General features: G+C 39.0%; 1 long non-coding RNA gene across 4 annotated transcripts in view; it reads right to left on the bottom strand.

Annotated features, from left to right (window-relative positions):
- Positions 1-15,389, bottom strand: part of LOC113598716 (uncharacterized) — a 131,392-nt gene that overhangs the window by 68,548 nt on the left and 47,455 nt on the right. The window lies entirely within an intron of this gene.

Genomic DNA, 15,389 nt, shown 5'->3' with positions numbered 1-15,389 from the left:
CGAACATACACACACCAATTAACAACTTATGGGACATGTCTGTTGATAAAGGTCTGAGCTTTCTTGTGCAGATTTTGCAATGTTCATTTAGTCTATTCAGAGACCTTTATACCTAAAGTCCTAGTCTATTATTTCAGGTAGGTGAGCTACTGGTTTATTGAGTTCTCTATAAAAGGGGTATCACTGTACTATAACGGACTCAAACTTCAGAGAAGGCAGGTCATTTATTATTGGTTCCTAGAAAAATGCTTTAACAAGATGAAGTCCGTTGTTTTTTTCTTAACTATAAAAATATTTTAAGTAGTAAACGAAACAAGGCCAGGAAAAAAACAAAGTTGATAGTTGATTTTTAAAAAATTCTTCCTTGGTTGGTACTATACTAAATTCTAAACATGTGACCTATTATAGGATGTAACTTAAAATACTAGGCCTATTTTATAGCTTACCCATGGTGCTGAGATAACAGAAGTATGTAAAAGCCCACTTATAACATGGTCCCATAGCATGGACTCTTAAATGTACTGTTTTAGCAGAACTCCGGTATCAGACTGGAATTGTATTAAAGTTTGTACAGTGTAACATTAAGAATCTAGCACTGTAAAAATACAAAGCTAGATTTCAAACAGCAAAGTGCTAGGGAGGTATTTAAAACTGAGGAAAGAGGACTGGAAAATAGCTTTTATTTTATATTCTATATAGTTTAACTTTTTTAACAACACTTATGGGAGCATATGAATGCATATATGTGTATATATGTGTAGGTATATGTGTGTATGTATAATTGTTTTTCAGTTAAAAAAGAAGTCTCTTGATTACAAATAAAACCATACAAAAAAAGATACCCCGTTTCATTTCAAACAAACCAAATAAGGTTCACTTCTCTGTGGGAAGACTCCAATACAATCAGAATTTTTTGCTGCTTACTTATTCCTTGAATGTATTCAGGCTGAGTGTTGTGTCAGTTTTCTAGGGCTGCTGAACAAAGTACCACAACATAGGTTCCTTAAATAAGAGAAACTTAGTGTCTCACAGTTCAGGAGGCTAGAAATCCAAAATCAAGAGTTAAATTGGGTTGATTCCTTCTGAGGGCTGTGTGGGAAGGGTCTGTTTTGGGCCTCACTCCTTGCCTTATAGGAGGCTGTCTTCATGCTCCCATGGCCTTCTTCCCGTATATGTATGTTTCCATATTTCCCCTTTTAATACAAACACCAGTTATATAATGGACTCATTTTACCTGGATTACCTCTGCAAAGCCACTGTCTCCACTTAAAGTCATATCCTGAGGTCCTAGGCGATAGGACTTCCACAAATGAATTTGAGAGGGACTCAGTTCAACCCACACCAGGTGTCAGCAATCGATAGCCCTCATGGAGATCCAGTCAACTGGACCATTTTCCGCAAAAGCTTTGGGCCCACCGCCTCCCAGCACCTCTGACCACACCTCCTCTCTCTTTCCTCTCAGCGTTTGTTTGCAACTCAGGTAAAGGGGGAGGCAGCCACAGGTCACTTCTGCCGTCAAGCAAGTCGTGTTTTTAGGGAAATAATTCAAAAGGTAGCTGGGAAATCTCTTTTTTGTAAAGACAGAAATTTTCCTGGAAGCCGAGAGTCCTGCCTACACACTGCCTACACAGACCACAACTGACAATTAATTTTTTTTTTCTTTAGGGCAAACGTTACTGCTTGAAAACTCATTTTGTTAGGGCAGGCACAGTTGCACATTAAAATGTAAAACCAAAACAATATTCCATATATGCACATACCAATCCTGGGATTTTCATCTTACCTAATCCTGAATGAGATTTTTTACATGAAAGTATATATCTGGCTAATTCCTGCTTATATCTTCCTGATTCCTATTTTCTTAAATTTTTATGCTAAAAGATCCCAAACTTCCCATATATCTTATGGTAAAAGGAAATCGCAAAAGTACTTGTTTTTATAGAATCACAAAAAGAGGACCCTTAGCAATTAGCCATGGCAAAACCTTCATTTCACAGATAAGGAAACTAGACCCAAAGGGGTATTTCTTGGTGATGTTGAGTGAATCACTGGAAGAAAATTATCTTCCTTAGGTGGATGACCTCTAGGCTCCATGCCTGTCTTCTTAATGTTAGCAATTACGATCAAGCTTATAAGACTCACAGAGTCTTTACAAAAGTAATGAATTTGTGGGAAAAAAACAAAAAACAAAAACAAGAAACAGAAAGCACTGCATATATACCTAAAATCAAGAATGTATTTGTTTAGTTTTTTTTTGTAATGTTTTTATTTTTTTTTGAAACAGACAGAACATGAGCAGGGCTGGGGCAGAGAGAGAGGGAGACACAGAATCTGAAGCAGGCTCCAAGCTCCGAGCTGTCAGCACAAAGCCTGAAGCGGGCTTGAACTCCTGAACCACCAGATCATGACCTGAGTCGAAGTCAGACACTTAACCAACTGAGCCACCCAGGCTCCCCAGTGTATTTGTCTAGTTTTAAATAAGGCCTGGTGTGAAAGGAAGATAAAGCTCACCTCCAATAAGTGCACATTTATAATGAGCTTGCCCATGAAAACAGATTACTAACAGACATATAGCACATAAAATATTGACATGTTAAAACAGACCACATAAATCAATTTAAAGAGCTGGCTTCTATTTTTCATACAATGTTTGCATCATCTTTCTCTATAAAGATAGAGGCCTATTTTAAATATTTTTTTCATTGACTTACTAAATTATATTCTTCTTCCTGCCAAAATTGTCATCCACTCAAAATCTGGAATGGGATGGTTGGCCAAATTTCCTTTGTTATGGATATTACAAAACCATACAAATAATAATTTCCCAGGTCTTTGGGACCTTCCTTGTTGAGTAAATTAGCACCAATAAAAGTTAAACACACACACACACAAATACACATTGTTCAAAGCATACGATCATTTGATCATGACTACATGGATAATTCATTTGGGAGCAGAAAGGTAGTTTGAATTCCACGACACGCTAATATGAAATTTTAAGTGTTTTCAGAATTTCAGGAAATGGTTCTGGTAATTCCTAAATAGTTTATTCTTTTAGCGACTGAAATTCATTTTAGAAATACCAAGACCTAGCCCCGAACAAAATAGAAGGTTAAGACGGATTTAAATGGAATCCCTTTTTGTCTCAAACTTAGGGCTTGATAATTTTCCTAAAAATGTTCAGTAGGTTTCCTACGTTAGTAAGCGGAGTATATACAAATGGCTTTAATCTCTTTTTATGATTGAAACATTACAGTGCCTTAGAGTTACTGCCTGTTGACAATTACGAATACACGGTGATGCAGATTTGACTGGGAAAGTATAAGCTGATGTGAATCTATGTTGACCTCGGGAAATAGCCCACAGTTATTTTGTTGCTCTGTAGTCTTTGAAGTGAGTTGCTTTTCTGTGCGTGTGTCTGTGTCTCTCACGGACACTGAGTAGATGTATGGCGCAGTTCCGTTCTTTCCTCAAACAGACCACCGTGCATCCTGCCAATTCCTGGGAGTTGTCTTCTTCTTATAGAGAAATCCTAAGAGGGGCGCCTGGGTGGCTCAGTGGGTTGAGCATCTGACTCTTGATTTCGGCTCAGGTCATGATCTCATGGTTCCTGGGATGGAGCCTGGCATTGGGCTCTGCAGTGATAGCACGGAGCCTACTTGGGATCCTCTCTCTCCCTCTCTCCCTGCCCCTGCCCCCAGTGGCATTCTCTCTGTCTCTCTCAAAATATAAAAGATAAAAAAATAAATAATAGATGTTTGAAAAGAAAAGAAATAAGGAATTCAAGCTACCTTTCTGCTCCCAAATTAATTACACATGTAGTCATGATTAAAGAAATACATTAATCCTATTGTACAATTACCTATACATATTATTCAGTCCCTTTGTATAAAAATTAGGATAAAGCACTCCCTTGAAGTCCTGCGTATTTCCTTAATTTTTTTGGCTGTTAATAGCTTAGAGAATAATTGCCTTTTTTTTCAGATGTTAGAAATAATGTATTACACTTTGATATCTAAGAAAGTATAAGTGTGTAGGAGGAGGTCATAGAGTACTAAAAGGAAAGAGTGCTTGAAATAAACAGGCTCTGAGAACAGTTTCATCGTGTAGAAATCTGCAATCTAATGGGTTTTACTGCAATGGAATTTCTACACAAATATCCATATATACATGGGCATATATATGTACATACACATATACATACATCGATTTAATGGGATTTCTCGTGGGGACCATTCTAAGAAAGCAAGGATATTGTTCAAACTGCCCCATAAAATAGAATAGCAACAGAAGAACCACCGTGCTAAAAAAGAGAGAGGTTTCTACCCTATTGTAACACAAGCATCCTGACTTATTCACAATATTCCTTAGCTGCAGTTGGAAGAAAATGTCTCTTAAAATATAAATATGTAGGGGCACCTGGGTGGCTTAGTCGTTTGAGCATCTGACACTTTGGTTCAGGTCATGATCTTGGAGTTCAGAGCCCACGTCGGGCTCTGTGCTGACAGCTCAGAGCCTGGAGCCTGCTTCAGATTCTGTGTCTCCCTTTCTTTCTGCCCCCTCCCTGCTCGCGCTCTCTCTTTCTCTCTCAAAATAAATAAACATAAATTTTTTTAAAAAGATAAATACATAAAGTAAATGACTACTGGTTTCATCGCCCCCAACATAGAAAGGACAGAGCTATGCTTTGATGGTGGGGCACAATGACCATGATCAGCCTATGCAGGGCCCGTGCCTGAAGAAATGTACACACTTGTCCAACAGGGCCTGCCAGACCCAAGAAAACTCCCTGGAGGGCAGGAGCTGTGGCTCCACCGGTCCCACATCCATGGTGCCCTGTCACTTCAGGTCTCATCTGTGCTTCATCACTGGGTAGCAGGGTTCCCACACTCCTGTCATTGTTTCATCTCCTGTCCTGCTCCACTATGCACGGACTCAGTTTCTCAGTGTCAGTCATAAACATGTTTTAGATATTAAAAATATATCCTCTTCAAAATCAAATATTATTCAACATCATTTATAATCCTGAGGAAAATTTTCAGCCACAGAAGATGAACAGTTTAATCAATACCTTGCAAGGGTTAACATTTTCCAAAAAGTTTTCTTTTTTTTCCATGAGTAAAATAATATCTTCTGTGCTTAGTTTCAGGGAAATATTATTTGAGGCAGACTCAGACCTTACTTTTGTTACTTACACCCTTGACTTTCCACTGGCCCAACTTCTCATTGCTAATATGTGCCAAGAACACTGTAATAACTAGCTGCGGTATTTTAGGCATATTCTTTGCCTCTGCTCAATCTGATTCTTCTGCCTTCCTATTTCCCAAACCATCCCTGTCTGCTATTCATATTACTTATCACATATAATCTTCCCTTACAGCTATCTGTTTACATGTTGTTCTTCCCTACGAGGTTGACGACTTCTCAACACGGAAACAATCTTTCTTACCCTTGAACCTTCTGTTCTGTCTTACAACTAGTGGACTCACAATGAACCAGAAGGCTTCCTTCAACCTTGGTCCATTTTGTTATGCATCATCTTGCCTTGCTTGCCTTCGGGAATGTTGTGGAGGTCAGGGGAGATGCAGGACACGAAATTGTTGAAAATGAGACAAAAACCCCAATCCAAATGCAAGACGCAGCCATGAATGAATAGATAATAAACAATAAAACGGCTTTCTTTGAAGTGTTTAATTTTTATGGCTGATTTTTTGAGTCCATTATTCCAGCTCTCTATTGATGTCTTAAGTATATTAATCAATATAGAAAACAGCATGAACATTTCTAAAAGCCTTCTAAAAATCATATATGGTATAGAAGAAACATGCGGTATTGATGTATAATATTGTGTGTGTGGCTCATGTTAAGTGAATCTGAGTAAGCAAAATTAGTCACAAGTACCATGTTAACCAGTAAGAGGTGATAATTTGGAGAAGCCAGCTGTGATGGTTAATTTTATGTGTCAGCTTGACTGGCTATGGGATGCACAGATTAAACATTATTTCTGGGTGTATCTGTGTGGGTAGTTTCTGGATGAGAATAGCATTTCACCAGGGGATGCAGTAAATTAACCTCCCTATGTGGGTGGGTCTTTTCCAATCCTGTGAGGGCCCAAAAAGAACAAAAATCAAAGGAAGGAAGAATTGGTTCCTTTTCTCCTCCCTCACGAATTGATTTGGAACATCCCATTTCATCTTTTCTGACTCCTGGATTGAGATTTATACCATCAGCTCTCTTGGCTCTCAGGCCTTCAGACTCAGGCTGAATTATACCACTGGCTCTCCTGGGTCTCTAGCTTGCAGACAGCAAATCATGGCATTTCTCAGCCAGCTGCTCATTATAAATCCTTCCCCTTCCATATATAGTATCTATAGAGATCTGTATATAGATCTGTATAGAGATCTCTATCCTCACACCTGTTAGTTGGCTATCATCAAGAAGAGAAGAGGTAAGTGTTGGCAAGAATGTGGAGAAAAGGGAACTCTCATGCATTGTTGGTGAGGATGTAAATTGGATCAGCCATTATGAAAAACAGTACGGAAGCTGAAAAACACATATATATGGTTCTATTTTCTCTGAAGAATCTTCACTAGCATGAGAAGAAAGAAAATGTCAGCACTGAAAAGGTCTGACTTTATAGCTTCCTGCTGTTTCAAACCTGTCTGACTACAGAACACATTGGAAACTTCTGTGCTTCAGAAGTCTTGGTCCAAGTCACCATCATCTCTTACCCGCATTTCAGCAATGGCCTGCTAACTGGTTTCCCTGCTTCGGCTCTTGATCCCTTTGAAAATGTAGGTCAGATCATGTCATTCCTCTGTTCTAAACCCTCAGTGGTTTCCCATAGCGCTCGGAATAAAAGTCCTGACCCGACTTTCTGTTACCTCTTTGAATTTACCCTTCCCTCCTCTCCCACTGGCTCCATCCACTGTCTCCTGGCTGTCCTCTGAAAAAGCCTAGCTCATTTTTACTTCAGAGCTTTTGTACTTGATGTTCCCAATGGGAGAACCTTCATCTCTTCTTTAAATGGCTGGATAGTAATTTCTCATTGTTTGGTCTCTGCTCAAATGCCATCTCTTCCAAGAAGCCTTTCCTGACCACCTTAGTAAACTCTCACCCCATATCCAAATATCTAGTCTCCCCGTATCTCACTCTCTAGTTTCCCTACATCCCACCATCAAGTCTCCCTGTATCCCACCCTCTAATCTCTCCACATCCCATTCCCTAGTCATCTCATATCCCACTATCTCATTTTCTTTTCTTAACACTTCCTACTTTCTGATACTGTATTTTTATTTGTTGGGAGGTTTATTTAGAGGGCTTATTTTTTATACGTTGGTTTTTTGTCTTTTCCCACTAAGATACAAGTTCTGTTAGGCAGTCATCTTGTGTGTTTTAATTATTAATGTATCCCGAGGATCTAGAACTAAGCCTAGTGCATACCAGCCATGTTGGCTTTGTAAAGTGTTGACCTTCCCTTTCTATTGTGTTTCCAAATAGGGTGGCCTACAAGGGACCCATAAGATCTGGAGAAAGGAAGAGAGGCGGTAGCCATTTTGGGGCACACATACATACATACATACATACTTCTCCCAGTTTCTCAATCAAACACTAAGCTAGGTGCTGCTATGAGGGGACTTCGCAATGTAATTGAAGTCTCAAGTTGGCTTCAAATTAACCCAAGGAGAGACTACTTTTGGTGGGCCTGTCTAAGTCAGTTGGAAGGCCTTTAAAAGAAAGCTTAGGACTTCTCTGAGCTACAAGACTACAAACCAGCAGCTGAATGTTCACCTGTTCTCCCTTCCCTCTGGATCTTTCTTCCTGACTGATTGTTGCCTGTGGACAAACTTCAGCCTAAGCTCATGGGGTTCCAATCCACTTCTGATCATCCCTTCCTAACTGCCTGCCCCATGGACTTCCGGCTTGCTTAGACACCCCCATGCTGGCATATGTAGGTCAATTCGTTGTAATAAATACACACATACACATATTCCATTTATATTCCCTTCTGGTTCTGTTTCTCTGGTTTCATCTTCCCTGATGTAGCAAATGTTCAGTGAACATTTGCTGAATGAAAAAACAAATATAAGAAAAAAGTGAAAGAATACTCTATTACGTATCTATTGTTGTATCACGAATCACCCCAAAATTCGTGTTTACAAACAACAAAAATCATTTATTAGCTCTCATGGTTTTTACAGGTCAGAAATCTGGGAGCTTAGTTTGGTGGTTCTTGCTTCGGTTCTCTCATGGGGTTGCAAGCAGATGTTAGCTGGGGCAGTAGTCATCTGAAGGTGTGACCAGCACTGGAGACCCAATTCGAAGGTGGCTCACTCACATGGATGGTCAGTTGATGCTGGCTGTTCGTAGGAGGTTTCAGAACCTCCCACCGTGGGCCTTTCCAGAGACGCTTGACTGTCTTCGAGCAGGGTGGTTGGAGTCCCTCAGCGGGAACAACCCCAAAGACCAAACAGAAGTTGTAACCCCTTTAGTGCCTTAGCCTTAAAAAGTCACATATCATCCCTTTCAAAGTCTTTTAATGTTCACACAGATCAGCTTGTTTCAATATACAAGGAAGCTCCTCGAGGGCCCGAGTACTAGGAGGTGAGGATCATTGGGCAGCCTCTTGGAAGCCAGCCACAATACACAGCAAAATTTTAATATTCGTTATCTCTGAATACTGGGATAAAGTATATGCTTTTCCTCTTTGTACTTTTCTGTCTTTTCTAAAATCTTTACAATGGACGTATATTATTTTTATATCAGAGAAAAATATGTGTCTCTATCTGTATGTATATATACATGTGCGTATATTTATGTACACCCACATGTTTCTTGGTACAGGTAGGTATATATGTCATCATCTATATGGACAGATCCAGGAAATAAAGTTCTCTAAATTCTTCTTATTATTTAGGGCTGAATTTCCATAGGCCTAAATATAAAATTTCATTCATTATAATGTAAATAATTCAAGTCATTTGTAAGAGGATGCACCTGGTTGTGTGTTAGGAAAAAAAAATTTTTTTAAAAAGAAGCCATGACACTAAAATAGAGAAGGAGGAAAGAGGAAAAACACTGTTGTACAGAAGAATGCCAGCTAGTAAATGTGAAAAACAGGATAGAATTAGAAAAACATTTTGTAACTGTCACTGTAATAACCGAATCAGGTAAGAATCATTTGTTAATGTTAAAATTATTGGGTGAGTGGTACTGGAAGACAGGAGAGTCATATGATCACTCCACAGATGATATTTTAGTTCCAAAGAGAAAAATGGTGATCTGGTAAAAATATCCTCACCAAGAGATCAAACTTAATTTCAACAGTAAAATAACACAGTGACATTATATAATGTAACACATTATACACATCACTCATGCAGCGTTCTTGCCAAAAATGTTTAACCTGAACTTAATCATGAGGAAATAATCAGACAAATCCAGGTTGTGGAACATTCCACAAGACAGTTGTTTTGGACAGCTCAAAATATCAATATATGTCAGACAGAAAAAATATAGAGGGATTATTCTAGAATATGTTAAAGGAGATTAAGGAAATAACCAAATGCAATGCATTATCTTTGTTTGGATACTGACTCAAAAAAAAGTATAAAGGACAGTTTGGGGACAATTTAGCAAATTTGAATAAGCACTCTTTATTTTTTTTTTAACATTTATTTATTTTTTGAGAGACAGACAGTGAGCAGGGGAGGGACAGAGAGAGAGGGAGTCACAGATTCTGAAGCAGGCTCCAGGCTCTGAGCTGTCAGCACAGAGCCCGATGCAGGGCTTGAACCCATAAATGTGAGATCATGACCTGAGATCAAGTCAGATGCTTAACCGACTGAGCCACCCAGGTACCCTGAATATACACTCTATATTTAACATTATTAAATACAACAACATTATTGCATCAATGTTAAGTTTATTGAGAGTAACCATTTTGTTGTAATTTCATAGGTTATTACCCTTGTTTCCACATGCTGAAGTAACATGTACAACTTCAGAAAATGTGTATAAACACACACACACACACACACACACACACACACAGAATGCAATGTGGCAAAATGTTAAGAATTAGTGAGCCTAGGTGAAGGATATTTAAGATATTAATTATACTCTTATTTTTCTGTAGGATTGAATTTTTTCAAAATAAAAAGTTGGCTAAAATACAATAGGCAGGAGGTGGGGAGGAGGGAGAAAGAAAAAGAGGGAAAAGAAGAGGGAGAGAGAGGAAGAAGGGGGGAGGAAGGAAAGAAATGAAAGAGGGAGGAAGGGATAAAGGATACAAGGAAGGAGAGAGGGAGGGAAGGAACGAGCGAATGAAGGAAGGAATGAAGGGACAGAGGAAGGGAGAAAGGATAGAAGGAAGGAAGGATAGAAGGGAGGGAGGGAAGAAGGAGGGAGGGAGGGAAAGAAGGAAGGAAGGAAAGAAGGTCCAGCAGGAAATACCTAATGAAGAAAGACCTTTAATCCTCATTGCCTAATTAGGAACACCAGATTTCCTTGATATAAAACCTTAAATATAATGTTCCCATAATCACAAATGCACACAAAACAAGATACTTAAAAGAAAATTCATCCATGCTTTTTATAAAATTCAGGATTAATCTTAACATTTATAATTTCAATTTTAATATATTTATATCATGAAACCATTATGTAGCCATCAAAACACTTTCTCAAACAATACTGAAGGGCACCAGAAAACACTCACAGTATAATATTATGCAAAGAAGCAATAAATAAAACTCTGTGATCATTTTTATTTTCTATTACAGCATTATTAACATATAATAGAATGTACAGATCTTGGTGTCCAGTTTTATAAGTTTTGGAAATTGTGCACACTAGTGTACCTATCATCCAAAACAAGAACTAGAATATTTTCAGAATCCCCCCAGATAGTCTCCTCTTGCCTCTTTCCAATTGATTCTCTTCTCCCATCCTCACTAGGCAACCATTTTCTTATTTTTATCCCTATAGACTAGTTTTGCCTATTCTTGGACTTCATAGAAATGGAATTCTACAATATTTGCTCTTTTGGGTCTGGCTTCTTTTGCTGAATCATTAGATCTTTACATTTTGAGACTCACTCTTGATGTTGATTGTTTTAGGAGCTCACTCTTTTGCATTGCTCAGTAATATTTGATTGTGTGAACATACCATTTTATAAGTATTCCATTGTCTAAGTCTGTTTTTCCTTCTCCCTGTCAATAAACATTAGAATGTTTCCAGTTTTAAATGTTTATGCATAAACTAATATAAATATTGCCACGTCTAAAGTTTTGTGGACATGTTTTTCTTTCTCTCGGGAAAATACCAGATGTGGAGTAAGCATTAAAGTTAACCTTATAAGACACCGCTAACCAAGTCACCAAAATGTTTGTCCTATTTTACATTCTCACCAGCAGCGATGAGAGGTCCAGTTGCTTCACATCCTCATCAACATTTGGTGTTGTCGATCTTTTTCTTTCTAGCCATCCTAATGGGTTGAAATGGTACTTCACAGTGGATTTAATTTGCATGTATTAATTGACTGATGAAGTGGCCACTTGTCTTTCTATACGTATTGTTCATTTACATATATCATCTTTTGTGGTTGCTTTAAAACATGTGCAGAAAACACTGGATATCCCTCCATCCAAAAGCGGAGCCTAGTTGCCCTCACCTTAAATATGGGCTGTACTTCGTGCGTTGATTTTAATGAATAGACTATGGGAAAAGTGGTGCTGTGGATGTCTAAATTAGAACGTAAAGATATCATGACTTCCTCCTTGCTCTGCTTTTTGGATTGCTCGCTCTAGGGGAAGACAGCTGCTATATCATGAGGACATTCAAGCCGTCTAGAAAGAAGCCCACGTAGTAAGAGAATGAGGCCTCCTGCCAACGGCCCTATGAGTAAGTCATCTTGGAAGTGAGTCCTCCAGCTCCAGTCAGGCCTTCAGGTGACTGCAGCCCCAGCTTGTACCTCAAATGCAGCCTCATGAGTGACACTAAAACATAGCCACCCACCTAATCTGCCCCCAAATTCCTGGTCCTCAGAAAGCATGAGATAATAAATATTTGTTGCTTTAAACTAAGCTGTAGACTAACTCATTATGTAGCAATAAATAATGCACTCATTTTTAAATTCACTTGGCCTTTTATTATTGATTTTTAGGAGTTCTTTATATATTCTAGATACAAGTCTTTTATCACGTATATGTGTTCAGAATATTTTTTCTCTCAGTTTATGACTTGTCTAGTCATTTCTGAATGGTGTCTTTTATAGAGCAGAAAAAAATTGCACCATCCAATTTAACCTTTTCTTTCTCTGATGATTAATGCCTTATGTGTTTTTTTAAGTTTATTTATTTATTTTGAGAGAGAGAGAGAGAGAGAGAGAGAGAGAGCATGGTGGAGGGGCAAAGAGAAAAGGAGACAGAGAATCCCAAGCAAGCTTCGTGCTGTCAACACAGAGCCCGATGCAGGGCTCGAACTCACGAACTGTGAGATCATGACCTGGGCTGCAGTCAGACGCTTAACCGACTGAGCCACCCAGGTGCCCCATATCTCAAATTAATTTTTTATGTATGGAGTGAGATATGGGTCAAAGTTTATTTGTTTTCTTCCATATGGATATTCAGTTACCCCAGCTGCATTGTTAAATCCTTTGGATGGACCGGCACATTAGTTGATCTTGATTTTTTTTTTTTGTTTCAAATAATATACAGACAAAAAGGCTACAAGTGATACTAAAAATGTTAATGACGATTAGTATTAAGTGGTAAAATTGTAAGTGGTTTTCTTGCCTTTAGATTTTTCTGTATTTCCATGATTTTTAGCAATGAACCTGTAATACTTTATAATAAAAAGGTATAAAACATTTAATTTTTCTTGTTTATTTTTCCTCCTTTTCTTGAACTATAAAATAAAATCTGTAAAATTGTGGCTTTTAAATGCACATAAACAAATGTAACAAAAAATTTATGTTATGGCTCTATAAGTACAAATACAGTAGCATCTTAACTAATTTAAATGGCGGTCCATCTGAGTAAGTGGACACATTGTAAAAAGTACTGTAAAAATTATTTTATATTTGAACTCCATTTTTATGACTTTGCTTGACATTGAATAATTCTGAAAGTCCATACAATTTGCCAAGTAGAAAGCTGTGGACAGGGCTTTCGAATATGAACACTGTGTCATTTCAGTTTTGGAATTATTCATATTCTAATTGTCTCTGTGCTGGCAAAGTGTTTTTCAAAGGCTCCGAAATCCCTTTCTCCTTGCCTAGGTTAAACAGTTATGTCACAATCTACACCATTCTTTGGAAACTCTTTCTTGTAAGTTCAAAAGTAAACATCAATTTCTATGTGTCTGAGTATCACAAATGCAGTCAAAATGAAATCAGTTTTCCTGTAACATGGTATTATGCCGCAAGAGATAAATATATACTGGCAAAAGAGGAAGACAGGCTAAGTATCAACAGTGAAAATTTATAACTCATCAGTTTCGATCACAGAAATGTCACACAAAACTCTCTTCTTTCTGTTTTGAATTGCCTTTGGATCCCCTGAGGTTCGCCTGAGGTTTGCATTTTTGCCTTAAATGATCAAACACCCGTTCTCTCAGGGTGGCTTTCTCACTTTAGCAGCAATTCAAAGGAGCTTAGAAAATTCAACTTCACCAAAATACAGGCAAACCTTTGGAAAACTCTCAGCACACCTGGCCTACGTTTGAGCAGTATGCCAGCCTGGCTTTCAAGCGTCTCTGCGTTCATCCGTGGGACACGCATTAGCTGCACACTTTGAGGGGTGGGTTGTATCTCAACCCGGAGGTTGAAAGTGGGGGTACAGACAGGAGCCTGACAGCAGCTCTTCTAACAGATTACATCATCAAGCCATTTACTTTTACTGCTAAAGCCACAGTGTCAAGTGAACTAACACACACGTCCCGGTGACACCGAATAGAACGTCAGAAAACCGTGGGAGAGCAGCACTGTGAGAAACACACCTACCAGAGGGGACCTCGCAGCGTGGAACAAATAGTTAACACGGATAAACGCTGGTGGGAAAAAAAGGATCCTGGAAAAGTGATCACACAACTGCAAAATGACCGGTTAGGACTGAAAGATTTCATGTGGAAACTTTTCTGCAGCTGTGACCACTTGTCTGTATTAACAACAGACCTGTTTTGTTTTGTTTGGGGGTTTGACAAATTACAGTATCCTGTGCTGTTCTCTTGTCTTGTGGAAAACTGAGGGGAAATGTAACACTATGGATTCTTCGTCCTGTATTTTTTCATTTTCCCCAGTTCTCCTGAGCTCACACACAGTCGCAGAGGAGCTGAGAAAGTCTTCGCACTTCAACTGTAGAGTCAGAGGGAAACGCTTGATCTTGGCGATTGTCAGTCAGGCACTAATGGAAATGAAATCTGTCCACTCTGGAAACGCTGGCTTTGGTGCTGGGCGATCATGTGCGAACTGGAGGGCAAGTGGCTGGGCCGGAACCTGGAACGCCTTCCCACTGCCTTTGCCCAGTCTCCTGTCCTCACAGTTTCCATGACTGCCTCTCCCAACCCCACGTCTCTGCTTGCACTCATCCAATACCAATTAACAGTTTCATCAAAAGTAGTTGTGAAGTGCCTAATGCTGACAAAGGCAAGGTACCATACCGGGAAGTGAAATCATTTCCTCTCCTCCAGGACAAATGTGAAGTTGTAAGAAAACCAAAATGAGTTCAGAAAGGATTACTTTTCAAAGACCAGTAGATGCGATGCTTGTGTTTTAGTTTTCAAGCTTAGGGGGAAGGAGTTGATATGTTTTAGGCAAAAAGGAGAATATTCTTCGTGCTTGAACCAAGGCACCCAACATACACACACATACGCGCACACACGCACTTAATGATTTTTTTTTTTTTAACAAAAACAAGTTTGTCTTTGGATGATAACTGATTGAGGAGAACTACAGTAACAGAGTGCATGTAGTTGCACTAGTAGTAGTGCATGTAGTTCTATCCATTGTTATTACATGGGATCTAGAAGGAAGATGAGGATTACCTGTCTCTTTCCAATTTCTACGTATAGATACCACCTTTGTTTTTCTCGCAGTCCCTTCGGTGGGTTGAATGGTGGCCCCCAGCAAGATGTGTCCAGGTCCCAGCCACCAGAACATGTGATGGGACCTTATTTGGAAAAAGGGTCCTTGCAGATGAAATTAAGCTCAGGATCTCAAGATGAGGTCATCCTGGACTATCCAGATGGGCCCTAAAAACAGTAAGTGTTCTTATAAGAGACAGACTAGAAGAGGAGAAAATGGGACAGAGATTGAAGTGGTAACAGCAACAGGCCGAGGAATAGCTGATCTGGAAAAGAAAAGGAAGGAATCTCTCCTTAGAGCCTTC

This window comes from Acinonyx jubatus, chromosome B2 (genome assembly GCF_027475565.1).
Source record: "Acinonyx jubatus isolate Ajub_Pintada_27869175 chromosome B2, VMU_Ajub_asm_v1.0, whole genome shotgun sequence".
In the NCBI taxonomy this organism is placed as follows: domain Eukaryota; kingdom Metazoa; phylum Chordata; class Mammalia; order Carnivora; family Felidae; genus Acinonyx; species Acinonyx jubatus.
This window is presented reverse-complemented; position numbering and strand designations above follow the sequence as displayed.